The sequence below is a fragment of the Podarcis raffonei genome, chromosome 7 (assembly GCF_027172205.1).
Source record: "Podarcis raffonei isolate rPodRaf1 chromosome 7, rPodRaf1.pri, whole genome shotgun sequence".
NCBI classification, from domain to species: Eukaryota; Metazoa; Chordata; class Lepidosauria; order Squamata; family Lacertidae; genus Podarcis; species Podarcis raffonei.
The window spans coordinates 72,363,868-72,391,857 of NC_070608.1; the positions used below are offsets into that span (position 1 = coordinate 72,363,868).

Sequence of the window (27,990 nt, forward strand, 5' to 3'; positions counted from 1 at the left end):
GGCTCATCCTTCCACAAGATCCCAGGGTGGCTAAAAAAACTGCATAATTAAAAGCACAATTAAGCTATATACAAAGCAAAACTCAATGTATAGTTCAATGTAAATAATGGTTATTAAATTATACCAATGATGCCACTTTTGTTGTGTTACAAAGGCCTGCAGGAACAAATGGGGGGGGGCAGCCTGATCTCAGTACAGTGGTACCTCGGGTTAAGTACTTAATTCATTCTGGAGGTCCGTACTTAACCTGAAACTGTTCTTAACCTGAAGCACCACTTTAGCTAATGGGGCCTCCTGCTGCTGCCGTGCCGCCGGAGCACGATTTCTGTTCTCAACCTGAAGCAAAGTTCTTAACCTGAAGCACTATTTCTGGGTTAGCGGAGTATGTAACCTGAAGTGTATGTAACCTGAAGCATATGTAACCTTAGGTACCACTGTACTGTCTACTGGCATATAGAAAGTGCATAGAAAGGTTGAGACAGACAATACTGTAACCATGAGGGCCATATGCAAGATTTGGGGTGACCTTTGCTATCTCCTATGTCCTTTTAAAATGTGGGGTTTTTTTGGGGGGGGGTTATTGTTTTATTTTGATTATGTATTTTATGGTTTCATATTTTGATTTTGTTCTGTGAACTGCCCTGAGACCTCCATGTATAGGACAGTATATAAATTCAATAAATAAAAGGGAGGGAGTTTCATAGTGGGGGTGTCACCACTGAGAAAGCCTTGCTTCATGTCTCTCTCGCTCATAGATCCAGGACCAAACTAGCAGAGCCTCACCCTCTCATCTCAAAACTGGTTCAACTTTTAGGCAGCAAACATTTTTATTTTTATTATGTATTTTGTGGTTTATTATTCTGGTTTTATTCTGTGAACCTCCTTGAGACCTGCAGACATAGGATGGTATATACATTAAATAATAAACAAATGAACAAACTGGGGGAAACTCATATATGCTATGTTGTTCAGCAACTACAATAGCTTTGTGAAGATGGTAATAATGTATGCAAACCTGATTTACGTGATTCTCCCACACACCAAAAGGAGATAATACAAATCAGGCACATATCAATACATATGGTACCCTCACAATGCACACTTCATCAGATGTGTAGCAAAAAAGGGGGGTATATCTGTTCCTCATCTGCAGAAACAGGATTTGGAATGTGATAATTTACAGACTTTTCCAAAGGTCCATAGACTTCCTCTTCAAACATATATCATTCACACCATTCCCAGCTCATTCTTAACTTGGTATAGTCACCCTGAGTGAAATAGCCTGAGATTGTTTCAACATGTTTCCGATTCTTTATTGCCAGAACCTTGAAACTGTGACATGGTAAATTGCAACCTGTAGACTCAAGGAAAGTAAAGAAATCATATAAACAGTTCATAACTTTCCTTTCAGGGTTGACTCCGTCAGGACAGAAATGAGCCCCAAAGGTCCTCTCAATTCATCCTTAGAGAAAAGTGGTGGCTTCTGAAAACTGCTGGAAAAATAACTTGCCTTCACCTTTCCCATAATGGGTGGTAACACCACAGAAAAGGGAGGGGGGAATTATGAAATCCGAAAGCCAAATGGCTGACCAAACCCTCTCAAACTACATTTCTGTTTAGCAATAGACTTCTGAGCAGCTGGTAAACTGGTAAAACAGTGTGAATTATGCTCTAGTGCAAATATCTCTTCAAAAAAAATCAAGGGAGGCACCCCACAACGTCATGGCAAAGGGATTTGGCTATCCATGTTCAGTTCACCACATCTAGGAACAAAGCATATAACTGAGAGTTATGGATTATACAGAAATTCATCAGATTCTTCAAGTATCCTTAGCTCTTAGAAATCACCAAGACTTTATATTTAACCTACTGGGGACCTGGGAGAAATTCCACAGCAGCAGAGCCACTGCGGTGAGGTTGTTTGTTGTGGGGGAGAAAGGGAAAGGAGATTGTTAGCTGCTTTGAGACTCCTTAGGGTAGTGATAAAGCGGGATATCAAATCCAAACAACAACAACAACTTCTTCTTCTTCTTCTTCTTCCTAGTTCCTTGACAGCACAACACTTGTTGGCTGTGATGGTGATGCATGCAATTTCATCCACAACATCACAATATGACACCTGTTATTACTAAAGCATTCCTCTCATGAGGTGTTGTTTGTGTCAAGATTTTGGATGAGGCCTGCAGACTGTCTTCTGCCTCTAGGATAGTAGTAAACCCCAAACCGTGCCCCAGGGCTGCTAGATAAATTTCAAGAATTTAAGACTCCAGCGGCTTATTCAAGCATTCCCATGCAGAAACACAGGAGGTGGGTTCCTCTGATGGTTGATCATACTTATGGCAAGATCTGCCAGGATGAGCAACTTAGAATGCAGTTGATCTCTAGCTTGGCCAGCACTAAATCCCCAACCCTGGCTCAGTCGAAGACATGCCTCCATAATTTGTTCAGTTGGCTGAGCGGAGCATGGAACACTATTTTAAAGGCTTGTTTTCCCTCCTGCTGCAGAAGAGTTTTGCATCTGGTGTAACTTTATGCCAGCTTTATTGACGCCAGCTCCCAAGGCATAGGATCGCTCCCTTGCATACTGTTGTAATAGGCCCTCTTTGGGTGTGAGACGGCCGTGTGCCTCACCTAACAAGCATTCGAGAAGCATTGCTCAACGCAACATCACAAAATGTAAAGAGATGAACCAAATCAGAGAAATATTTGAAGAGACTTTAGATGAGATTCTGCATTGCAGAGAGCTGGACTGCATGTTGCAGGAAGTCCTGACTTCTGCACCTGAAAGTCAGTTAGCAAACGGCAGCAGCAAATTGAATGCAAGAAAGGGGGTTCTGCTGTGGCTCCTATAAAACAGACCCTTTTAAAAACAGTTATTTCTGTAAATTTAAATGACACGTTCTGCTTTAGTTCCATACACAAAATTGAAGGCTGCTTTTCCAGCTCTTTTGAGGACGTAAGATCTACCCCCCCCAAAAAAGGATATGCTTCAGAACATGGAGACGTGCCAGCCTGAAATACATTTACAATCTCACAATGTCCATTTCAAAAATATTGGAAAGCTGGTCCAAATTCCCACCCAGTTCTTAGCACAAAAAATTAACAGTTTTAAAAACAGGCATATAAATATTTTGACTGCCGTATAAACATGGTGATAAGGAAAAAAAAAACATTTGAGCTTTAACAATTATCTCAACTTCTGAAATGCCAAAGCAATCAGGGATTTACAGTTTCTTGTTTGCCATAAATGGGGAAAATATTTCTGCATGTTGAACTGTTTTCTCCCTGCACACCATTGAAATAAGAAAGAGGTTGAGGCTTCCTTCACTGCTTCACATCCACTTTTTATGGCACAGTTCCCCAGGTAGGTATATACCACTATGAGAACAACACTGTTTTCTCTCAGAGTAATACGAAGTCATTAATTTCCTTAAATCAGCCTTTGGCTTAGTTCAGTCCGGTGCCCTCTAGACATTTTGGGGATGATTGGAGCTGTAGTCCAAAATATCTGGAGGGCATTAGGAATAAGCCAACAGCACACTCTTGTAAGAGGAGTATTAGAGAGAGCATCAGTGTTAGATTATTTAGAGGCAAATTCAGTCTTGCTCAGCAGAAAACGAAAAGCATTAAGTGTACACTAATTGCAATTATTAGAGTGGGTCTACTACAGCAACTATAATGGAAATCCTCATTTCATCTTCCTATTGAAAAGTGAACAGGAAAACTAAGCTAAACAGAAACACAAGTAACTTTGAAATGTAATAGTAACAACAACAACAACAACAACAATAGAAGAAGAAGAAGTAGTCCGGTATGGCTGCTGCATTTATAGCAGACTCCTAAATTAGCAAACCTCATTGCAAAATCCTAATACAGCAATGTGTGCCCCAGCATAGCATATTGACACATATTAATTGACAATATCAACCCAATCAGTGCACCAGGCTTTGACCCAGACCTTGTGGGAACCAGTCTGCTCTACAGATACTGCTGTGGGACAAGGGGACATGCGGAATAGTAGCAGCAAAGGGACATCCCTAGATCCAGGCTTGAAGGGCTTATAATGTCAGCTCAAGTTGTCCCACAAGGTCTCGGTGAAATCCTGGCTGGGTCTGTCAAAGGAAAATGGAGGAATTTTTAGGTGCTTCCTGGGCCCATCCTCAGGATTTCTATTACTATCCCCCCATAGAAGATGAAGAGGAGTTTGGATTTGATATCCCACTTTATCACTACCTGAAGGAGTCTCAAAGAGGCTAACATTCTCCTTTCCCTTCCTCCCCCACAACAAACACTCTGTGAGGTGAGTGAGGCTGAGAGACTTCAGAGAAGTGTGACTAGCCCAAGGTCACCCAGCAGCTGCATGTGGAGGAGTGGAGACATGAACCCGGTTCCCCAGATTACGAGACTACCACTCTTAACCACTACACCACAATGGCTCTCCATAGTCCATTTGGTCCCAGAATCCTGTGCTGGAACCCTCATATGTACAGAATTCTAACAGCAACTCTAATCCTATCCGTACTTGCTCCATTGTTTATCTCTCGAAAACATCCTAGAACAAAGGTGAACAACTTGTGAGGCATAAGTTCCCCATCTTCTTCTTTTTAGTTCTGCCCAAAATCTCCTACGTTTAGTGAAGTACTTCCTCCTGCCTAGCAAGCTCTGTATCTGCAATTTGTCTCAAAGCAGCTTAGTTCATTGGAAAACTGCTTTAAAAAATAATAATGGGGGGAGCAGGGGAGTTAGGAGAACTTGTGCAATATTTTAAAGCCCAGTCTGTCTTTATGTAAATCAAGCCCTTTGCTTTAAATTAGTATCAGAGAAAGTCTCCTCCCTGTAAAGGAAATCCTGTTTTATAGCTCAGCTTTCCCTCATAATAAATAATGCACTTATTTCCTCCCATGCTTTAGCTATCTCTTCTGTTGTTAATTCAATGCAATTTATCATTCAAACTGAAATCCTTTGGTTGTCCCATTTAAACTTGCATATTTTACACAACAATAGCTACATTCGCATTAGGGATTTTAGTCCCACAGTATTTGAGGTGAGAAGGGACAAAAATTCGCTAGTGTCATCAGTGAAAATCCTATGACTTGTTTACTCAGAAGTAAATCCCCACACAGTTCGGTGGGCCTTATTCCCAATGTCTGAACTAATTCCCTTTGTACTAAGTCTTCCCTGTGCGTTTTACATAATCAAAATAGTAATAACAACAACAAAATGCTTACCGTCAGCTAAGAATAATTTCAGATAGCTCCCCCCCCCGCCGCCCTGTTTGAGATACAGTGGCCTGTTCACAAAGAGTTTTGATATAACCAGGGACATTTTTGAGGAGGATTTCACACATCCAAAGCTAGGACCCACAGAAAGCATAATTGTGGGTTTATGTTGGCAGTCTACGGTTGGTAAAGAAATTGCACATGCAAAGAAACGAATAATTTGCCCAGGCAGGCGGATTATGTGAGAGCAGCAAAATAACCAGACTGTACAACAGTGATGGGATAAAATCAGGCCAAATCTTTATTGATAGCAGCAGGCAGGGCAAGAGTTGGCATGGCATTGGGTCCAAGGATCAGTTCATCATTCCACAAGTCCCATGTTGATGGTTAATCTGTCAGGTTTGGAGCATCCCAAATCTGTTCCATGGGAGTTGGCCAGTGTTGAACCTTGCCGTGGTGCAAGCCAAGCAAGCAAGGCCTCATGGGGGGGCCAAGGTGCAAATTGCATCCAGGCAGATACTGAACCCACCTGGGTTTGCCATGGTCAGTCCTCCCCTCAGGCCCCTTATGCCCCCCCCATATTATGTTGATCCTGCCCAATGCCATTTCCACCCTCATAAAAAAATGTTCTTCCGCCTCCCAAAGGAAAGCCATAATTTCACTGAGGGAAAGGTGAAAAAAACCCCCAACCAAATGCCAATCAGTTTGAGAGAAAAGAATCCTTTCTGGCCCTCTCAAACCAATGACCAAAAATTGCTTAGTGAAGGCTCTAACCCGAGGGTGAGCAGGCGGCAAGATCTCAAAGCAAAATGGCTGTGAGCTCCAGGGGAAGCAGCCTTATATAGACTTTTCCCTTCCCCTCTACAGCAAGGGCTCATGGGACAGCTTTTTCCCATGAGCCCATCACACTGAGAAGATACTGGGCAAAAACCTTACCCAGTATTTTGCTGCAATCTATGGGCCACAGCACCGCCAAGCTGAGGCATCCCGTGCTTATTGGGCATAGAACAGGGCATATAGGATTAGCTTGGTCACCATATTTCACTCTGAAGCAAAATTCAAAGATGCAAATTTGGATGTGCCTATTTGCAAAAAAGAACTGAAATTCGGGGGGGGGGGGCATGCCAGGTACAGAGTTTTGAGAAGACTTGCAGAATCTAAATGGCACCACACAAAGGAATGCTGTGTTCATTCACCATCTCTGGTGGATTCAGCTGACAATCTAGGTTGATCAAAGGAAATAGAAGGAGTTAAGGAACAGTGGTATGTGGTGAAATTTTTCATAGGAGAACAGTTGGTCTAGACGTGCTATCTTGCAAAGGGTGTGGGGGGTTGATGTCATGCATGTGACATTGTGACGCCCTGATGTTGCACATATGAGCGTCATGTCTTCCTCCCTAAGATGGGCAGAAGCTTCCCAGGCTTTGTGAAGGAGGCACCAAGGGAACATTTAGGAGCAACCCAGTCAGATGGGCAGGGTACAAATAATAAAATTATTATTCTTATTACTAGAGAGAGAGATTTGTGAAGTAAATAGTAAAAGCTAATCACCCATGCAATCCTTTTATATATTTGTAATCTGAAGAGGTAGGGTGGCCATCAGACAATTAACCCCCATTGTTGTTGTTTAGTAGTGTCGGACTATTCATGACCCCATGGACCAGAGCACGCCAGGCACTTCTGTCTTCAACCCTATTACTTCCCAAAGTTGATGCAGAAAATGAGGCCACATCCATCCTGCTACATTGGCACAGATTCTATGTTATATTTTTTTTTGCTCTCTTTGTCCATGAACTGGAAATTAGCATTCTAAGTGAGTAGTAAAACCATCAACATTACTATGGTTCCTCATTCTAAGCCTCAGAGCCAAGAAGATATGTAATGATTCTTTTAAAACATGTATGGTCAATACTGCAGCAAGTAATGTTGTTTAGACAAACTCTTGGCTGATCGGCATGTTTAACTACCCCTTCTGACAGATACTTGCCCTTTGTTTATAAAGTCAGCCAAGCCGGGGTCACTGAGGTGACTTTTAGAATAATTTTGAAGCTATATAAGGGAAAAAGAAGTTGTCACCTTGTTTATTCAGATCTCACTTTTTGATTTTCCATCCTAGGAGAGAAGTTGCTGGGTGTTTTCCCCCCTCTCTTAATGGAAATGATCGTTATTTTCCTTTTTTGGAAATTGTTCTGTAAATGCATTTTGTGATGACCTCTGGTTGTGAACAAATAATACTACTTAATGGAAAATGGACATTTAACATGACAGACTTAATGCCTAGCTTTCCTCTTTCTGATGATCTTGCAATCCTTCACCTAACCTGCACTACACCTTTAAAGACGTACCTTGAAATTACAATTCAAGTGATTGCTATGGAGAAATGAATTTAGGCTAAAGGCAGAGCTTACATTTCTGCATTCTTACAATAGTCAGTAGCCCCCTGCTAATCAATGTATTTTCTGTTTGAGTGCTAAAAGCTTTGAGAATAAAGCTGCTATCTGGATTAATTGAAGGCATTTGCATTTTTAGTTAAAGTGATTGCATGTTTCTGAATGCTACCTGCCCAATTTTGAAAGGTAACCCATGCTTAAAGATATATACACAATCAATCAATAAATGTACCAGATATTGGGCTTCTTTTCCATTCTGTCTCATTAAGTTTCCTGTGAAACTGAAGGCAGTTCCATTATTAAATGTGTGAGATGGAAGCCCTTGTTCAGATGTCAGTGCCGATGGAACTAGGTGACTTTAAGCAAGCTGTTACTCTGAGCCTTAGTCCCACAGCGATATGGTATGGCGATAATAATGCTGGTCTAGTTTACCACATCATTAAGGGTCTTATGAATGTCCAGTGAGAATTAAGTACTACCAAGCTCAAGCATATCTGTGGGACAGCATGCATAGGATTGCAACCTGGAAGTCCAAGTGTTTATAGAATCATAGGATTGTAGAGTTGGAAGGGATGCAGAAGATCATCTCCAATGCAGGAATCTCAACTGAATCATTCATGGCCTTTGTGGTCTTTCTCCCAACAGTGGAATCACGTGGAAGCCATAGGGGCCCCAAGTGCAGAATTCTGAGAGGTGCACAACCAGGAAACCCCATGAGAGGCTCGCTCAGCCATGATGTGGCTGAGTTCTGACCACCTTCTGGAGCCACAGGGAGGCAAGCTGCACCTGGGCCAGGCCTTTGGGGCCAGAGTGGTGCCTCCTTCTCCTTGGCAGGGACACCTGTGCATGCCCCTCCCCTGGGCTGGCTGAGCTTGCCGAGTCCCAAGCAAGGGAAGGAAGGAAGGGTGGCTGCTCTGCAGACATGCCAGAAGCCACTGGCAGTGCAGGAGTGCAAGCAAATTACCTGGCCAGTTGCTCGCCGTCTGCCCACCTGCCTCTGCTCAAAGCCAACTGCTCCCCACTCTTCCCCAGTGTGCGCCTGGTGTTTCATAGCAACAGCTTGCCGGGGCACAGACAGTGGGGGCCTGTGAAGGCAGCCCAAAGCTCTCCCAGTGTGAGTGGCCACCTTCGCACCTCACCACTGCTGCCTGCTGTCAGGGACTGGATGGAACAGGAAGGCCGGGAAGTGTTCCCTCTGTCTCCACGACTCCTCTCGGAAGAGGAGGGGGAGTGGGAAGATTCCCCGCCCCCTTGTTTCAAGCGGAGAAGGAGACAGGGATGAATCACAGCTGAATGAAGATCTGCCAAGTTATGAGATAGTAGGGGAGGAGTAGGGAGGGAGGGAGCAGCCAGCAGAGACTTCCTTGGAGAGCCTCCTTTTCCAAGGGCTCATCAGTCACTCTGCATTCAAGAACAGAGAATGCAGAGGCATGAGACTCCTGCGACTTTCCATAGGGGCTCAGAATGTTGTTGGGTTGGAAGAGGAGGGACTCTATGAGTAGGCAACGTCTCCCTTGCGTGGAGACATGGATTCTTTGTCTTGCACCCCGGTGACTGAATAAAACCCATAGATACAAACTTGTTTGTTCTTCTTGCCTTTGATGTTACCAGGGGAGGAGAGGATTCTCCACATCTGACACCCATTGAGGAAAGGAGAAGGGAGGGAAAGGAAGGTGGGAAAGCGCCCAAGTTGGGATGGTCCCCCCAGTGTATGCCTCCACCCCAGTTGCTCAGTCCATCAGGGTGCTCAACACTTGCCCCATTCTGAGCACCAGCAACCCATGCTACACCACTGCCTCCCAGCACAAGTTTTGTCATACTTCTGTAAACTGTTGCGTGCCAGCAACAGCTTATTGTTTCTCTTTGGCCTCATTTTATCTCCAGTTTTGCCAGTACACTGAATTCAACATTACAGTGAGTGACATCAACATAAATTATCCCAGCTTTTAAAAACCACAACAGATAGGCCATTTCACATTAGCACTTAAATATTGCTTGAGTAGGAACCTCACAATTCAGTAGCCCTGGTACTGTACCGCTCCTTAGGTGTTGGGCAGGAGGGGAAATTCTCTTCTTGCTGCATAAGGTCCCACATGTCACAAATCATACTCTTCATATGGACTTTTCCAGAAAAGCCAGATTTACAGAAAGCATTCTCCTTAGAGTGCCAGTCCTGAATCACATCAAGCAGATATTTGCTGAAGTCTGAGAGCACTGTAATCTCATCCTGCTCCCTGCACTATGAAATACAGAACCATTGGCATCATGAAATTGAAGTAGTATAAAAGAAAGAATGCCCTTGGAGTGTATATTAAGAAGGATGGAAACATATCTGTGGCTTTAAGTTCATGAAAAACTGCAGTCCCCCAAAGATATTAGCAGGTAAGGGTGCAAATGGAAGCAAAGGGACCATTGTTCAGGATCCATATTCTGCAAAATCCATTTATTGCTCTTAAGTTTGAAAGGTAGGAAGACATATGAAAAGTGGTTCAAGTTCTCCTCTTCTTTTTTACTTAAGTAGAACTACTTTTTGAAAAGTAGACCTCTAAAAGCCAGAGTACCACTAAAAAAGCAACTTTTATTATGAAGACACACCTCTTTACCCTGGCATTTGATACCAGAGATTTATACTTTTAGTACCCACCCTATTTCTTGTGATTCCTTTCTTTGTAATTTTTTTAATTGCCCTTAACATTGCATTTAAAATTATTGCAAACCACCTTTAGACATGAGGTGGAAGGGTGGACAACTGATGACGATGACAGCAGAATTTTGTGAAGACATGCACACCCAAGCTGCCCCTGCAAAATAGACAACTTCAAGGGGTTTTGTGGTCAGTGTTGATCAGTTGACGGTTGTTGTCAGCAAGCCCCAGTTGCCAGAGAACTGCCAGAATCACACTTTAAGCTCCCAACTGATGCCTTACATTTGCGTCTTTCCCCTGGGGTCACATGCAACACATTTATTTATTTGTTTGTTTTATTAAATCTGTATACTGCCCATCATCTGAAGATCTCAGGGCAGTTCACAGCATAAAAATATAAGATAAAAACACAAATTAGGGGCCTCTTAGTAGTCCCTGCTGCCAAGTCATTTGGCAAGTAGGTGGAAGCAGTGGTGTAGCGTGGGTTGCCAGCACCTGGGGCTGGACGGAGTGTGACTGGGAGGGAGGGAAACAGACAGAGTATGCATGCACATTCAATTGCCTAACGGTGCCCACATCACCCAGAAGATTGCAGCTGCAGAGACAAGAAAAGAAGAGTTGTTCCATTGCCTGGAAAAGTTACTTCCTGGTTCACATGGAGAAGCTATTTTCAACAGAGTCCAGCAATGGAAGGGCGCAGCTGTATTGAGGCAGCACCGGGTATCAACATTTTATGCCCCTAGCAGTTTTGTGCCCGGGGCAACAGCCCCAGTGGTTCCCCCATGTTACACCACTGGAAGTGTTTTCCAAATTTTCAGAGCTCTTCCCTATCTTTTTGAAGGACCTGAAAGTATAGCACCATCTCTTTTATCTCAGGTGGATTTCCTCCATGTGTGTTGAGCAAGTCCACTGCTTATTCAATCCAGATAGCATTGATTGCATTTGTGAGCAATATTGGATTAAATCCAAGTAACTCTGCAGTAACTGAAGTGTGGATGTCCACACTGAAACTAGGAAACAATGCTAGGGAGGTGTGTGGGGGGGAAACACACCGGTACATAGAGAGCAGGCCAGACTTACAGCAACCCATCACGGCCACACTATTGGAAGTAGACATAGCAGGAGTTGAAATGAAATCAGTGGAGCACAGCATGGTACATAGTTGCTGATGGAAGTGTTTATTTTTTACAGTAAACGAGGGCACTTAAAACCAGCAAGACCAGCTTTATTTCTCTGAGAACAGGTCTAGAGGTCTATTCCTACCTCCTGCAGTCCCCCATTATATTGGCGGCCTGTTTTATTTTTGGTGGAGCAAGAAAACAAAATAAATGGATTGGCCAGTCTCTTCTGCTTGTTTTCTGGTTTCACACCAAGAAACCAAGCCCAAATGAGAGAGGGTATAAAGATGTCGTGGCCAATCTACACAAGTAGTATTTGGCTTGCTTCAGTTTTGGTTGCTTCTATTACTGACTCCTCTAGACTTTTGCTTGCCCTATTGGTTTCTTCCAGGAAAATCCTGTGGTTTTCCATGGATTGACATTTGCTCTGATTCAGTGGGGTTTTCCCAGGGAAAGTGGTGGGGCAAATGGAAAATCACTTGGACCCGTGATTAGCAAGCAAAGGGCAAGTGGAAAACCATTCAGACATGGCACAAGTGGAACTGTGAACAAACCCTAAGTCTTTTCTCAAATGCCTGCAATTCTAAAAACACCTACATGGACACAAGTAGGGATGGAAGAGAAATTTGGCTTGGCTTGCAATTCAAAGTAAAGATACCTTATTCCCACATCCCAAAATTAAACATGGACCAAAACACAGCTATCCTTCCAAAATTTGCAGAGAAAAAAATGTGTTTATCAGGGGAAAGTATACATAAAAATGGGTATGTCAGTGAACAAAACATACAAAAAGGCATTCCATTAGGTGAAATTGCTTGCAGAAATGCGCATTACCAGAACTTTAGTACTGACTTCTTTTGTTTTTGTTTTTTAGTTACAAAACGGTATGTAAATGTAGGGAACGGAGGACTGAAAAAGAGAAACTGAAACAGTCATTCAACCATTCCCAAGAGTAAGCCCCGCCGAAAACACCTGGAATTAATTCTGCATGAACATGCATAGTATTGTACTATTTTTATGTTAGCTGTTACTTATAGATATCCCTGCTTCTTGCCTTAAAAAAGTTACTGCCTACTTATTCTGGCCCTTTCCAATAATACACAAAGAAAAGAGCTTATCTAAGCCTTCTCTGCTGTCTCGTTCCATCTTCCATACTGGCATTTTGCAGATCACCATGAACATGCACCACAAATTCAGCTCTGAGCAGTGGTGTGCTGTGAAATTTTTCATAGGGGAACAGTTAGGGCTGTATGTAGAGTTGGGGACCCCAAGGATGATCTGGTCAAACCGCCTGCAAGGCAGGAATCTCCATTCAAGGATCCCAGGCAGATGCCTAAAAACCTTCAATGAAAGAGGTCCACAGCCTTCCAAGGAAGTCCATTCCCTGGCCAATCAATTTGCCAGTTCCTAGCAGCTTGCAAGGAACTTACAGGTGCTGGAGGAGACTCTTGAGAGTCCCATGGACTACAAGAAGATCAAACCTATCCATTCTCAAGGAAATCAGCCCTCAGTGCTCACTGGAAGGACAGATCCTGAAGCTGAGGCTCCAATACTTTGGCCACCTCATGAGAAGAGAAGACTCCCTGGAAAAGACCCTGGCGTCGGGAAGGACTGAGGGCACACAAGGAGAAGGGGATGACAGAGGACAAGATGGTTAGACAGTGTTCTCGAAGCTACCAGCATGAGTTTGACCAAACTGCAGGAGGCAGTGGAAGACAGGAATGCCTGGTGTGCTCTGGTCCATGGGGTCACGAAGAGTTGGACACGACTAAATGACTAAACAACAACAACAAGCAGCTTGCAAAAAGAAGAAAAGTTTGGCTTCGTTTGTGTGGGTTTTTTTTTAAAAAAAGACAACCCCAGGCGGAAGGGTGGATTCCAATTAAAAAACAATTTTTAACACACACACTTTCTTCATCTCCCTTTCTATGAAAAACCCCCATCCCGGGATCTCCCTGTATTAAGAAAGTACATGATTCTGGGCAATTCTCACTCCCCCCTGTAATCTATTAAGAGAGAAAAATGCTTGCTTCCGTTTACTGTGAGCAACACTTTAAAAGATAGCAGCTTCTATCACCTGTTGAAAGGTTATTTTCATTTGCGACATTTAAAGCAAACCATAGTGCATAATGTAGTTACCTTTGGCCAAATACTCAAAGAGTGTGATGTGCCCTTAGCCTTGGAAATACTTAAGCACACACAAAAGATGACCGGACTTGATAGCAAGTCCCTAATTTATTTTCTCTCCTATTAAGGAGATCCACTACCTTGCCTGGAGTGACTTACTGACAAAGAAGAGATCAGAGGTCATCGAATAATAGTTGCCATCAAAAATGTAGGTTACTACACTATCCATCAGTGAGGAGACTACCTCAATTACCTTTGATGAATACTCCTTCCAGGGCAGGGTTCAAAATTACTTAATGACTCTAGCATTCAAGGGGAAGCCTAAAGGTTAGCATTACTCCTGAAAAATAAAGCTTAGCTCAATTTACAGCTGTAATGGATATGGGATGGGTTGAGAATTTGAAGCAGGAGTAATTGACTACACAAGCAAAATCAAGGGAGGCAGTGCCAGCCTCAAGCAAGCTGCCTGCCTCAATTCTGCAGGCACCCATGCAACACTTACCACTAGGCCACTAGCCTGAACTTTGCAAATATGAGTTGTTTAATGTTTATGGGGGTGGGTGGGGCTTAGGAAGGGAGAAAAATAGATGGACATTCCCATAGATGCATGAAGCAGTATCTTTTCCCACCGTGGATACAGAATTTTGCTACAAGCATCAGTTCCTCCTAAAATCTGCTGTGTATCAGGGTTGTCTTATTTTTTTAAAAAAATATATTTTTGTCAATGAAGCTCCATGGAACTACTTTTTCAGGGGCAAAGAACACACTCTAGAGCCAGTTCCCAATGGAGTCATAGGCCACCAACTCCAAAAAAATTGTTATGACTTTGAGAAAGTTACCCAAAATGCTCTCCCACTTGCCGTTGGCTCTACAAAACTGGGAGGAGCTGGACACACCCATAGGAGCACCCACTACCACTACCTCCCCATTTCTCAAGGTAAAAGGTTGCTGCTGCGGCTGCTGCTGCTGCTATTTGGAAGGCAAAGAATCAGTGGGTTCTATCTAGGGCTTTTTTGAGCATCCTAATCAAACGCCTCCTGCCAACCTAGCAGTTCGAAAGCGCGTCAAAGTGCAAGTAGATAAATAGGTACCACTCCAGCGGGAAGGTAAACACAGTTATTGGTCTTCAGCTGATGGATGAGGCCCCAATATTAGGTTGCAGCAGCACTGCCAGCATAAAAAAGGTAAAAGACCCCTGACCATTAGGTCCAGTCATGGAAAACTCTGGGGTTGTGCGCTCTCACTTTACTGGCCAAGGGAGCAGGCGTACAGCTTCTGAGTCATGTGGCCAGCATGACTAAGCCACTGCTGGCGAACCAGAGCAGCGCATGGAAATGCCGTTTACCTTCCCACCGGAGTGGAATCTATTTATCTACTTGCACTTTGATGTGCTTTCGAACTGCTAGGTTGGCAGGAGCAGGGACTGAGCATCGGGAGCTCACCCCGTTGCAGGGATTCAAACCACCAACTTTCTGATTGGCAAGCCCTAGTGCTCTGTGGTTTAGACCACAGCGCCACCCGCGTAAATATGGCCAAAAATATGGCCAAATGTAAAAGGCAAAGGTAAAGGACCCCTGGAAAGTTAAGGCCAGTCATAGGCGACTATGGGGTGCAGCGCTCATCTCGCTTTCACCCCAAGGGAGCCGGTGCTTGTCCACAGACAGCTTCACTGATGCCATGTGAGTTATTGCTGATCCACTCTTGAAGTGTTTCCTAAATAGAAAGCAGGGTTCAAATGCCTTAATGGCAAGTGGTCCCTTGTTCCTGCTCTAAGAGAGGAGTGGGGAATCTATTGGACTACATCTCCCATCATACCAGACCATTGGCCAAGCTGCCTGCGGCTGATGGGCGTTGTAGTCAAAAAGATCTGGAGGGCCCAGAGATTCCTCTGTCCTGCCCTAGGGCATCTTTTGAGAGGGAGTCAAGGGGAACAGTTTCAGAACTGCTAGGAGATATACAGCCCATCTGTTCCCAATCAGTTAACTTGAAACCACCTGCTTTCATCCCTGTTCACCGCCGAAACACTTTTTAACCTCCATTTCCCCAGCCACTGTCCCGTTGTCTTCCTTGATGTAGCGGTTGCATTTGCATCCCTTCAAATACAGGGCAGGAAAAGAAATGTCAGAGCTTCCTGATGTTTTATTCTTGCCATGTCCTTCACTGGGAGGAGTAAAATGTCAAGTAAACGGCAATTACACAATGAATACATGACATTTTATATATTTGATGGATAAGCAAGAGGGGAGAAATAGCTAAAAATTGGGCCTTTACTGGCGAGAAGGCAACAAAGAAATTACAAAGGAATGGGCCAACAGAAACGCCTCCCTTCGATTTTTATTTTTTAAAGGAAGTTGCAGCTTCACTCAATATTCTCGATACAGACCTCAAATCGTTTGATGTGTGGCATTTTAGGAACATGAGGTAGAGTAACTGAAGGGCAATGAAGAGAGGCAAGAATTTAAATCTGAATTTTTATTTCATATGGATTTCCAGCACTCACACTTGATTGACAATATTGGCAATTCAAAGCCTTGGTATTATCTATGCAACTGCTGATTCTCCCTCATCACATCCTTGCAGCTGTGCTCCTCGTTCCCAGTGGGCAAAAAAATAACCTTTAGGAAGCAGGAACAATTTAATAGCATTCATTTCTTCAAAGGCTATCAATGACAAGTTGGTGGGGCATTTTCTTTAAAAGAAACTTGCCCCTAACCACATAGGTCACAAAATCATTCAAGACAGCTTCATTCAGAGCCCAGTAATCAGAACTTGTCTAATCTTCTCTTTTTATTCTGTGCTTTGAATAGACTGTATATTTGGAATAAATATTCCCCCACCCCCAGCAGCTCCTCACAATGTGAATGTTCTGTTTATATTACACATACGCTTAAAAAAAAAATGAAGTCAATTTGTAATTCTTTATCCAGCTGTTTGTTGCATTCCCTAAGAATGCAGGTTATTAATATTACAAATGATTAAAGCTAGTCTAGTTTGAAAGGAGTTCCATTAGTAAGACGCCAGCATCACCGAGCACAATTGATGATTCATATGCTTATGGATTCTTCTTTCCGATGGCAGATTCTTATAAACACAGCAGTCTGGACGTTACACAGTAGACCATTGCTCAGTAGCTAAGAGGATCACCCACAATTTTCTCATTTAATATTCCCATTACAAAGCTGTAATGAAATTACTAGTTAAGGCCGTGTAGTGGCTGCATTTTTGTCAATGAGGCTGATTAAAGTGGACAGTGCCAGCCATCATGCGCATGGACGCATTACATTTCTCTTTATGCGTTTCTCTGCATGACGAAAACATCATCATGGCAGGGATTTCTCTCTGCGCCGTAATCAGAGCAGCTTGCTGAAAGATGCTAAAGCATGGGACACAGGTTAATAAATACTGCAGTTAATATGCACACTAGTTGTGGTGGGGGAGACATCTCTCCTTTTGGAAGGAACAGCCCCATTAAAATATCCATGATAATTTTATACGCCACTTAGGAGTTGGCAACCTGATTCCACTCAATCACAGGTCTGTCCCATTCTGTTTTGTGTGGCTCTTTTGAAAGAACACACAAAAGTCTACATTTGTGGGCACTTTTTGTGCACCAAAACTACATTGCGTGTTCAGACCTTTAAAACTCCCCTTAAATAAGTTCACACAAGACACAAATTTTGGTTTGGTTTTTGGCAATATTTAGGCCACAACTTTATTGATTACAGCAAGTGAGTGGTTGCATAGGCTCTGGTTCGACTAGCTTGCTGCACCGTTGCAGGTAGCACTGACCCAGGGCACCAGCATAAGTCAGCCTAGGGTGAACACCTGGAAAGGTGGAAAGCCGGGAACAGACTATGTCCACTACCCAGATGTCCCCCTGGACTCCGACATGGGTACAACCCCTCACAGGGTTGACCAAACCATCGAATCCCTGGATTCCTTTAACGGAATACCCTTCACATAGGGATGGTGAGACCGTTCTCCCATCCCTATCACCTGAACCAGAGCCTATCCGCAAGCTTAGAAGTTGTGACGATTTGCTACGCGGCAGGCGAAACCCAAATGGCAACAGCCAATCAGCCAAGTGGGGAAAATTCCTGCCGTGCTCCTGTCCCAACAACAGACAACACACAACGGCATAGCAAGGTCAAGCACACAAGCCCTAAAAGTAGGGAGAAGTGGGCGGGTGTTCCCATGCACGCACCGAAAGAGGAAGCTCTGGGTCACATGCATAGGTATATATAGGTCTCTTGATCCATTTAGCCTGTATCCCATTGGCCTGATTGAACCCTGCATCCAGTGACCTACCAATTGGGTGTTGTGGCTGTCAATCATACCCACCCACAACACAGGGTTTGGTTGCCAGATCTCAATGAAACATGTGCCCTCTAAGGGAGGACATGATTTGCAGAATCCGGAAAAGTGTGCAGTCAGAATGGGAGTTGTGCTTCTGATTCAGAAGTCACATTTGGGAGTGTTGGATCTAGTCAGTAGTCTGCAAAAAGTGGCTGAATTAATTCCCAACCCTTTCCTCCCATGGCTATTGAATTCATATCACACACACATGCATATGCACAGCTGTAGGGCTGTTTGCAAGGCCATGTGCTAAACCATGTCCGTGGAGCCTACACCCCCCCACCAAAAAAATGAGACACAACAACCATGTATGGGCTTAGGCCTTGGAAGGTACCACTCTCAACCCCACAGGAGCTGAGGATGTGCAGGGCAGTCAAGTGCAGTGGGAGGGGACTGTAAAGCATGAACTTACACAGCGTGCCCTCTCACTTCACCAAAGCCGGGAGTTTGACCTATTTGCTGCCGCTCTAGGACCAGTGACTCCCACAATCAGCCCTTTAACAGGCCCTGCAAACGCCGCCGCATGGGCGTGCGTGAGGATGTTACCCCCCATCTTGAAGATAGACTATAGGATGCTGATCAAATCCGCCAAAATTGTGACAAATTGCTACGGGGAAGGCAAAGCCTACCAATGCAGGGAAAATTCCTTCCCGGTTCTGAATACAGCAACCATCTAATGACCATAGAAGTGCCCAATGACCTAGGGAAGCAGGAAGTTAGCCTGCAAAAGAAAACCATGTTATATTTTTGGAGCGGATCAGGTGGGTGCATCTAGCAGGAAGAAACAAAGTAAGTCTGGGCCGAAAAGCATCGGCCCTTTTTCTGGCCCTCACCCCACCCCCAGCCAGCAGCCCATTGTCCTACCAAGATGGGGGCGGGGCAATGGCCACCCTGCAAGGTGGGTGTCACCTAGCCAGGTAAGCCCACATGGTGTCGCAAACCCCACCCACCTCTTGGAAGTGGGTGAGCAGAAATTCTGACCATGCATTGTGACAGAGATGATATCTACCGGCATAGCAGTTTCATGCCGTTTACTTCTTCAAGGAACCTGGAAATTGCGATTTCATAAGGGTGTTGATAAGGGCACACGGGTGGCGCTGTGGGTTAAACCACAGAACCTAGGACTTGCTGATCCCAAAGTCGGCGGTTCGAATCCCCGTGACCGGGTGAGCTCCCATTGCTCGGTCCCTGCTCCTGCCAACCTAGCAGTTCGAAAGCACATCAAAGTGCAAGTAGATAAATAGGTACCGCTCCGGTGGGAAGGTAAACGGCATTTCCGTGTGCTGCTCTGGTTTTGCCAGAAGCAGCTTAGTCATACTGGCCACATGACCCGGAAGCTGTCTGTGGACAAACGCTGGCTCCCTCGGCCAATAAAGTGAGATGAGCGCCGCAACCCCAGAGTCGGTCACGACTGGACCTAATGGTCAGGGGTCCCTTTACCTTTACGGGTGTTGAGAATCCCACAATAAGTGATCCCCAGTCCTCCCAGAGAGAAGTACAGTTTCTAGAATTCCATTCCAGATTTGTGGAATGGGAATATATATTCAAAGTAATTGAAGGCCACAACCCAGGGCAAGCATCAGCAGAGGGCCTTTTGGGTGTCCTGGAAACTACCCAAATATGTTGGGTGCTGGCACCAGCTTTGGCTGAGTCCTATCGGTTTTAATAGTTTAAAGCAGCAACCCCCATTCTCACTTTCCAGGGAGCAAGCCCCACGGAATTCAATAGGACTTCAGTGTAGACATATGTAGCCTTTGTGTGTAGACATGCTCAGCTGGTTGGTCTACCTAGAGCTAATGTAGGAATAAGTTAATGCAGATCTTCTCTGCAAAAGGATGTTTATTTATACACAGGACAGGGGAATTCCACAGTGTCTGCATCTTTTTTGAAATCAAACACATATGAGTTTTTAAGCGAGACATTTGACCCATGGCGTACCAGCCAGAAGTGAAAAGGAAAGTGGATCTACATGAGCAAGATTGTGCGTATTGGCGCTCAGTTTTAAAACAAATGACTCTCTTCACCGAGACAGTGTTAGGCTCATAAAGTACTTTGAATATCTACAGCAATACTCTTTGAGATGTTCTGCTTCAACAGAAAAATCAAATATTCACAATACTGTTTAAAACTACTGCTCTGAAGCAACATTTGCCCATTTGCATCTATTTTTTATTTATGCAATCACTGCAGTTAAATATGTCTCAAAAAGATATCAAACCATGGAAGGAAATCAAAGAACGAAGCTTATAGTAAGAGGGCTCCATTTTAATATGAACACAGATGGCCAAAACCTTGCTTTCACATCACCAGTGGTCCAGGGTGCATTGCAAACCTTAACACAATTGTTTAACACAATACAGCAACTGCACAGAGAACAGGCAGAGGCATTCAGCATGGTAACATATGCAGATATAAACGTTTTAGCATATAGTTGAAGAATATAGGCATCCTTAGAAGCAGAAATCACAATAGCAAGATTGAAGCCTATCTTTAGCCAACGCAGACAGTCAGATGATTCTCGGAAGTCTATCAATTTGCTGTGAATGTGACTACATGGTAGTCTGAGTTAATTACCGAGCCTATCCAGTGGCTGTGGTGCCAGCAGTTGCACCCTCACATTGCTGCACTGTGGAGCTTCTCCAAGTGGTTCCTCTTCTGCAATCTGGCCCACTTAGTGACATCAAGGAGGCCCGCTATGATACATTTGCAAAACATTTCAAAGATAAAAGCACTCACATCAGGTCACTCTATAGCCACATCCAGAGCTCTGGCTGTTCCTGTGTGGTTGGATAAATTTGAATTATTGAAACTTGAGGACACAGACAAGGTGAAACCCACTTCATGTAAATTCAACCTTTTCACCTCTTGGCTCATTGCATTGGGCAGAAAGGGATTGACCAGCTCGGTCCAGGAGAAGATGAATGCCACTTGGAGAAAGGTGTGGTTCTACTTAGTTTCTGAGAAGCAGTTGAACTGCTACCTCTTCTAAGGCTTACTTTGGACATGGAAAGCATTAAATAATTATCTGTCATTTGCAAATGTTCTGTTCGTGTTCCCATGCTCACGAGGATGGGTGGCATACAATTCCAGCCATGCGCAGATGAGACTGAGTAGAAGTTTGGGTTCATGCCTGATTTGGCCATGGAGACTGCTGATGGATGTCCTATAGCAGAAGAAAGACAGGAGAGCAAGTTGATTCTTCTAGACTAGGGATGGTGAAGCTTTTCCACCCAAAGGCCAAATGACTTCCAAGGGGGCACATGTCAGGGATGTGAAATGCCAGAGGCAAAAAGTAGGTGGGACAGTGGATAGGATGGAGATTTGAGCTTTTCCTCCAAGTTGATTTGAGTTTAATTTTTGAAAACAACATGTCTCTGGTTAGGGAGATCCCAAAGGGCCATACAGAGAAAACTCTCTCTCTCTCTCTCTCTCTCTCTCTCTCTCTCTCTCTCTCTCTCTCTGTGTGTGTGTGTGTGTGTGTGTGCGCCTGTCTTCTGGGAGTACGTAGAGCAGAGATTTTTTTAAAAGCTGGTAAAATTATTTTTATATGCCACCATGGCAGCCAGAGTAGTCTATGCGCAAAAATGGAAAACACCAGAAATCCCAACAAAGGAGGAATGAGCACTCAAGCTACCAGAGAACTCAGAAATGGCAGAAGTCATAGCTAAAATAAGGAATCAGAAAGACGATATATATATATATATATATATATATATATATATATATATATATGGAGACCCTTTTCAGTCTAACAACGCAATACAGCCAAACAAAATTTCAAACAGATTTTGACTTATGAACAACTGCAAGAAAATAGAAAATATTGTAATATGGGATTTAGGTAAATAGGTAAGGCTAAGAGGTTGAACAGGCAGCAGGGAGGAGAAAGATGTAAGGATGAGAAGCCACCAAGATAAATAGATTTTGATGTAAGATCTGAATGTAAATCAATGTAAAATAATAAACATTTTCAAAAAAGAAGTCTAGAGGGATGCATTCAGCCCCCAGGCCTGAGGTTCCCCATCCCTATTCTAGACCTCACAGTGACCTCTGATACAGGGTGTCTCTAGGGGTCTGAGGTGGCTTACTGTTTTGTCAAAGGGAAAGTATTCAACCCTCTGAGTGGTTTTTAAAAATCCTTTTCTGTAACCCCCCCCCCAGCTCCAAGATATCATTTCTGAGTACTGAGCATATTATACCAAATATGACTACACCATTACATTTATGGTGTCAGCTTCTCTGAGGCATATTGAAGTTGTTAATGTAAGGATAATGTGACAGTGTGTGCTTTATTGGTCACCAGTCCAGTTTAATCATTATTTCTTGTCATCGGAACCAGCAGTAGATCATGCGCCTTCACTTTCAAACACAGCACTGCCTTCTTTTACCACGTACAGAAATATGCTGGCAAAGCCTTCGTTTGCCCCTCAGACCGGATTTTCTTGGTTGACATATGCTAATTTCTGCTTGCCACTTTGCATCTCTCGAGAAATGAAAGCATGAAATGAGCAGCGATGTGCAGGGATGCACTATCACCACCGACAGAATTCTGTGCCAAAACAATCGTTCTCCATAGGTATGGCTTCTTCCCACAAATCACAACGAAGGAATGTACACCACGCTTGCAGGAGGTCCTTCGGCAGTTCTCAGCAACTTGGCAGGATGCTTCATCCAATATCTTATCTCCATCACAGATTACTGGCTTAATCATCTCCGTACTTTACTTAAAGACAGAATTATCATGTAGCATTCAGAGCATGGGTGACCACAAATCAAGCGAGGAGGAGGAGGAGGTTTGCAGCAAAATCAAACCTGAACAAGAGAACTTGCCGCCCTGAAATTATCATAGCAATCTCTCCCATCCCAGCGACCTCTCAGGGCATTTTGTAGTATGACACTCATCATTTCTGTGTATTAAGCAATGCTAATTGGAATTGTAGACCAAAATACCCAGAGGTGGGAAAATTACTTTTAACATTTAATTATTTTTTTTAAAAAATGAGAAGCTATAGAAAAAGTTGCATTTCTATTGCACCCAGGAGCTGGCAATTTGAAAAGCTAGTACAGAAGCATGTGCTTGCACACAAACCCTCCAGTTTATTCCTGTGAAAGAAATTCAAGGAAGCTGTCAAGTCTTATGAGGCTGCCATTTGTGGAATGCTCTCCCCAAGAATGCTTGCCTGATCTTTCATTACATATCTTTAGGTGCCAGGCAAAAGTGTTTATTCAATCAGCCCAAGGCCTGGTCACAGAGATTCTATGAAGATTGGAAAAGTATGTTCAGCAGAGGGAGGAACAGCTGAATATTAATCTAGATTAAACATTTGACGAATTTGAAGAATTACTGTATACATAACTGGCAGATGGATAGCTGTAAGACCTTTTTACACATTTCTTTCATATCTTTCTTTTTCTCTTTTTATTACCTCATTTAACATTTCCTCATATTGTATTTCAGTAAGAATATTCTGAAGAATATTCTGTGGCTTTTTAAATACGTTTGTGGGTGTGAAGATCTTGCTTTCTTTTTTGGTTCTTGTTCTATAATGTATTTTCTTTTGAGACCTCTGGGTAGAGGGCAGTATATAAATTCAATCAATCAATTTTGTATTTTTATGCTGTGAACCACCCTGTGATCTTTGGATTAAAAAGTGGTATGCTAATTTGATCATCATCATCATCTGAACAACCTCTAGATTTACAGAAATTGGACTAGAAAGCCACACATTTTGGAAGAAGGAATTCTCCATGCAGTCAAAGTTTAATTCATGAGCTGCTTGTGGCATGAATTGGCTCATGTTCTGCATTATGTTGCATACAAGCTGAATTTCAATAATAATAATAATGGTAGAATTATAATTAATGAAAGATGTAATGAATTTATAAGCAGATATAAAGGAGCCTGTTGGATTTTTTAATGCAGTTTTGAAGGTTCAGCAGCTCAAATAGTCATTGTTTTCAGAATTCGCGTTCATCCTGATCTCAGCAAGTCTTGGTTCAGTTCCAGTTGGGGTGGGGGATAATTGACTGATTGTATACACCCTGGGAGAGACATCTTTCTGTCTTCCATAAGAGTTGCGTAATCAAATACCCCCTGTGTGTGTCTGCTGGTTATGACTGCCAAACAACACTTTGATTAGCAGAAAACCACACCAAGCTTATCAAACTACGTAACCACCAGGCCTGTCAAAAAGGACTGGCTAATGATGGTGTTTGTAATGAGACCCAGAAGGGCAATTTTCCCTGCCGTGTGATTCCTCAAAACCCCAAAGCAATCAAGTAAGCAAGTTTGGGAAAGCTGGCAATAAACACTTTGCTATGAAACAGATTCATTTTATATGGAGAATTTTAGACACTGGAGAACCGAAAAATCAAAGACATCATTATGAGCTTTCCTCAGTAGGTCATTGGAGACACTCATTTTTGGTCCTTCAGTGTAACCTATACAGAGAAGAAAAGGGATCCCCAAAATTGATTCTTCCTATAAAATTACTTTCATAGATTCCACGCTAGGACTTTAATTCCAAGGGCACAGCATTCCCTTTTTCTCCCTAGTCATACTTTTAAAATTCACTATCACTCTGCACTCCAGTAGACTTGAGACTCATTCCATGATTAACTGCAGTATTTAAAAAAACCAGTAGAAGCCATTAAAAAATGCAGCTTAAAATTTCCAACAGATTTCTATAAACATATATGGTTATATGCTGCTGTTATGGATGGTTAATAGCTCAGTAGGAAAGTGCACACAGTAAAAACAGCACAGTTTAAGAGGTATCAATATTCTGCCAAGATTAAAGCAAATCCCAAGAGCTCTAAGGCCCAATTCATATGCTACAGGTTTGAGGTCATACCAGAATGCCTATGGATGGATCTCATGTTGAGACAAGAACTTCTGGAGGGGATGGGTAGAAAAATGTGCAAAGTTTCCATGTCAGTGATACTGGCTCCCATAGCTGGACCTTAAGGTGCTCTAGATCAATAGCTAAATCAAAGGACATTACAGTCGTACCTTGGTTGTCGAACGCCCTGGAACTCAAATGTTTTGGCTCCTGAAAGCCACAAACTCAGAAGTGATTTTTCTGGTTGGCAAACGTTCTTTTGGAACCCAAATGTCTGACAGGGCATCTGCGGCTTTGATTGGCTGCAGGAGCTTCCAGCAGCCAATCGGAAGCCGGGGTTTGGTTTTAGAATGTTTTGGGAGTGGAATGGACTTCCGGAACTGATTCCGCTCAACTTCCTAGGTACAGCTGTACATATAACTGGCTGGTTTCTCATGCAGTATATCTTTACTCAAGTTCCATAAGTGATGTTTGAGCCATCATATGCATTTGCTACTTTTCATGCTGCGTGCTTTATATTCAAGCCCCAACCCTTGTCTTTTCTCATTCTGTGCTTATTTTGAGAGATAGATAAGCATCCCAAGGCTCCCCTCAGATTAACCTGGAAATTACCTGTTCTTTGGGGGAGGAGGAAAATATCACAACTCTCATATTTAAAGGTAAAGGGACCCCTGACCAACTCTGATATTTATTCGCAGCTAATCTGAAGTGAGGGCTTTGAAAATTATGCCCCTCTCTGGAGCGTTTTTGAATGGTTCCATATGGGGCAATCAACTAATGGAGGGAAGCCTAGAAAGTTGGGGAAAGGGACCTTAAACGGCACTTATGACCAGTGGAAATTGCTCTCTTCCTGATGTTGGAAATTGCCTCGGCAGCCTCTTTTGCCCCTTCCAAAGAGGACCTAAAACAGCCTTCTGCAGCCTATTGGCTGAGACAACCCAGTCAGATGAGTGGGGTACAAATAATATTTTTTAAATTATTATAAGGCTCTCCAAGGCTACAACTTTCATCAGCCTCAACTAGCATGGTCAATGAACTGGGATGGTGTGGGTTGTAGTGTAAGAATATCTACAGGGCACCAGGTTGGGGAAGGCTGGCCTAATGGAATGGCTTCAGTTCACTGGGTCCAGTAGGAATGACACAAATGGATTGTAATGGGAGATTTTAAGAGTGGGTCTGACGTCACCTTCAGAATTTCCCCCTTCTACTCTGGCATTCTCGCCCGGCTTGGATCAAAATCTGTGGTTAAGGAAGGATTGGAAGCTTTCTAGGGTTCACATCCATTCATTACTCAAGATTGGCTTGGGAAAACTTCGCCAATATTCTAAGTTGTTTCTCTCCACATCATCAATATTTGCAATGTAAGGTTGTTGGGGCAGGAGCCTAGCTGCTTTGCTTATATTATGCCATAAAGCATCACAGAATATTGATGGTACTACAGAAAACCATCATCATAAATACACACAACCAACATATTTGTGTTGATTTAATTCACAATGCTGCAATTGACCTTGGGCTAGTATGTTCCGCTAGTAGCTTTTTAACCTAACAAAACATTTAGTTGATGTAGTTGCAAGCAGTAGACCACAAGCATCGCTAACCACAGATCATTAATTTGTGCTTGCAGCAACATCCTCAGGCAGGTTCATAGAGATGTCCCTGAACTTTGCCCTCTTGGACTGCGTCAGAAACGGCAAAGCTTCCTCATCCACAATGACCAAGCTTATAAGGCGTTCAGAATCTAGACAAGTTTCCTTCCATGAATTGCAAAGCAGGTCAAAAAGCAACACTTAGCATGCTGTTCCCCATTGCCCTTCTCAGATTTCTGATGGGTATAACTCCTCTTCTCATGTTTGAAATCAGAGAATTATAAATGGTCAGATGTATGGGGAGACCAGCTTCAATGGACCTTCAAATTCCAGACACTAATCTAGCCTTTCCAGTAGCCCCAACACCTGGTACCTTAACTTAATCTTAATCATAAACATTTTTAGAAAATGAAACAGCACTGGGTCAACTCCAGGCAGTTTGCTCAATTACATGTTAGCTGGGATTTCAGAAACCATTAACAAGGATCTTTCATGAACACCTCAACATGATGGTTTGGATTTCCCTCATGCAGACCTTTCATGCTTGTGTCAGATGCTGTTTTAAACTAACACATAAAAACAAACAACAAACTATGTGTAGAAACAAAGATCCCTCAGTCAAGCCGCTGAAAAGACTGAACATAGGACTCAGCTATACAGCTGCAAATATTGCATTTTAAGTGCATTATAGAAATGTGACAACAGATGGAGATGGTGAGCTTAGGGCAAATTCAATATTTTTGAAAAACAACAACACCCCAAAACATTTTCACCGTGTTTTGTGTGTGTGTGTCTAGATTCCACCACAGTGAACCACAAGCTGAAAAAGCAGAAATATTGTGTGAGGGTGCTGTCAGCTGCTCCCAGTTGGTTGGCCAGAAAAGTATAAAGACTTTCAGCTCTGCCTGCTCCTCCTTTCCCATTATTTCCCAACTTTCCCCCTCATCTGCCTCTGGGCTGTGACCTCCCACCAACACCTGTTGTAAATCTATACTGTCTTCCTCTTCCTCCTCCCTAGAAGGGTCAGAATGGGGAGGTGGTCTCCATCGTTCCTCCTCTGCCCAGTCCCTGACAATTACTTTTCTTTAACAGCGGAAGCAGGTTTTCAGATTATACAAAGCTCTTCTTCAGGCTTTGATTATGAGAGCAAAAACTGAACATCCAATAGTCTAGAGAGAAACAACTGGGTAGTCAGGCTGATGGTTACTTGGTTGCAGAAGTTTACTGGCCATTTCTGTTGGCATGGAGATAGTCTAGGTTGAATGCAAACAGGCCATTCTGATGTCATGTGTGATGTCACAAAGAGGATATGCTTTAAGTCTTGGTAAAGTCAAAAACAGTTAACAGTCAGACTGCATCTCAGCCCTGTCAAGATGGATCTCCATAATAGGTGATGAATAGTTTTATTTGGGGGATATATTAACTTTTACTATTGGGGGAAAGTTTTAGATCGGTCTACCAGTTTGTAACCCATCAAGCTGAGGCCAATAGATATACATTCACAACCCTGTACCCATCAAATAATCAACTTCATGTGTGACTTTGGGACTGATTCATACAACCACATTTACTTTCTCAACTCTATAGCAGCTTTTTCTCTGTGCACTGTGCTTCATTAAGTCCAGGGTCAATGCAGCCATCTACCAAGAGATTTTGGAGCACTTCATGCTTCCTTCCAAAGACGAGCTTTTATAGGGATGCCGAT

At 43.2% G+C, this 27,990-nt stretch overlaps 1 long non-coding RNA gene across 1 annotated transcript; it reads right to left on the reverse strand.

The window, feature by feature from the left end:
- Nucleotides 1-24,163: 24,163 nt before the first annotated feature.
- LOC128417889 (uncharacterized) lies at nt 24,164-27,965 on the reverse strand. Its single transcript, XR_008331596.1, has 3 exons — nt 27,365-27,965; nt 26,737-26,851; nt 24,164-24,295 (listed from the first exon to the last, which is right to left on the reverse strand). It is a non-coding gene; the product is annotated as an uncharacterized LOC128417889 (long non-coding RNA).
- Nucleotides 27,966-27,990: the final 25 nt, after the last annotated feature.